This window comes from Phodopus roborovskii, unplaced genomic scaffold (genome assembly GCF_943737965.1).
Source record: "Phodopus roborovskii unplaced genomic scaffold, PHOROB, whole genome shotgun sequence".
Taxonomy (NCBI): Eukaryota; Metazoa; Chordata; class Mammalia; order Rodentia; family Cricetidae; genus Phodopus; species Phodopus roborovskii.
Genome location: NW_026126525.1, coordinates 33,404,197 through 33,405,987, shown reverse-complemented (window position 1 = coordinate 33,405,987; position 1,791 = coordinate 33,404,197). Strand labels below are relative to the sequence as shown.

General features: G+C 36.6%; 1 pseudogene; it reads right to left on the bottom strand.

The window, feature by feature from the left end:
- Positions 1-230: 230 nt before the first annotated feature.
- LOC127232383 (hypoxanthine-guanine phosphoribosyltransferase-like) lies at positions 231-1,212 on the bottom strand (annotated as a pseudogene).
- Between the last annotated feature and the right edge of the window lie 579 nt (positions 1,213-1,791).

Below are 1,791 nucleotides of genomic sequence, written 5' to 3'. Positions count from 1 at the left end.
TATTTTTTTTAAGAATTTATTTACTTGCATTTAAAAGGAACTGTTGACAATCACTCACTCAAATAATCCAAGTGAGGAAACACAGCCAAGCCTGCTGAAACATATTTTTATTCCACTGAACAGAACTTCTTAGATGGTCACTGATACAAAACTGAGTGCTTCACACTGTTCTAAATATATGGTGTTGTAATTAACAATATTCAATCATATCTTTCTTTCCTGAATATATAAAAATTGAAATACCAATTAAAAGCTAATATATCTCCTCTTTAAATGCTTCTTACAGATACAATCTCAGCAGTTTTAATAGTGGTAATTTAAGAGATTTATTTTGCTCACAAGGTAAGCGACAATCTATAGTTGACCTATAGGCTCATAGTGTAAATTAAAAAGTTCAAGAATGCAGCAGCTGATATTTCTAAAAATAAAAAAAAAACATAAAATTCTTAATAGGTTCATGCAAAAAGCTGTACTATGATGCAGATGGCTGAACAAGTAGAATGCTTGCTAATTTTACTAGCAACATCAATGGGACTCATGTTTGCAGATTCAACTCTCCTCTTTGTATTAGTCTTTTCCAGTTTTACTAATGTCACAAACATGATTCAAATCCTTGAAGTATTCATTATAGTCAAGGGCATATCCAACAACACACTCATCCGTAATTTCAAATCCAACAAAGTCTGGCCTATATCCAACACTTTAAGAGGTCCTTTTCACCAGCAAGTTTGCAACCTTAACCATTTTGGGGCTGTACTGCTTGACCAAGGAAAGCAAAGTTTGCATTGTTTTACCAGTGTCAATTATATCTTCAACAATCAAGACATTCTTCCCAGTTAAAGTTGAGAGATCATCCCCACCAAGAACTTTCATATCCCCTGTTGACTGATTACATTACAGTATTTTCAGCCTGATAAAATCTACCGTCATAGGAATGGGTCTATCACTATTTCTATTCAGTGCTTTAATGTAATCCAGCAGGTCAGCAAAGAATTTATAGCCCCCCTTCAGCACACAGAGGTCCATAATGTTATGGCCTCCCATCTCTTTCATGACATCTCGAGCAAGTCTTTCAGTCCTGTCCATAGTCAGTCCATGAGGAATAAACACCTTTTCCAAATCCTCAGCATAATGATTAGATATACAAAATAAATCTAGGTCATAGCCTGGTTCATCATTACTAATCAAGACACTGGGACTGCGGGTCTCCATGACAGAAACCTTTGGCTCTCTGGAAAGAAAGGCGGTCTGAGGAGGAAGCCGGCAGAGGAGGCACTCAGTCAGCATTTTTTGTTGTTGTTGTTTTTGTTTTTTCGAGACGGGGTTTCTCTTTAGCTTTGGAGGCTGTCCTGGAATTTTCTCTGTAGACAAGGCTGGCCTTGAACTCACAGAGATCCCTTAATATCTTTTTAATGCATTGTTATGCCAGAAATTGTGGAAAGACCAAACACGACTCGATGATTTTTGAACTTCATAGTATCTATTGGCATAATTGCTGAGATTCTCTGTAAACTGAGACATAGACTTCTACTTGGAAGGAGCCTTTGATCTGGGGCCGTTCACCACTGTCTTCATTGTGTTAAAGTCTCAGTGTCTTGGAGAAGACATTGTTAGGCTCTCTCCAAACTTCCCTGTAAGAGGAAAATCTTACCACAGCCTGGATGCAGAAATATCAGACATCAAATCAAAGCCTTAAATGTCTTTACTTCATATATGTTTTATTTAGATGTTAGAACTATAATTGATTGAATTAACTTTGATTGAATACCCAGCTCTGAGGAAAGATTTTTA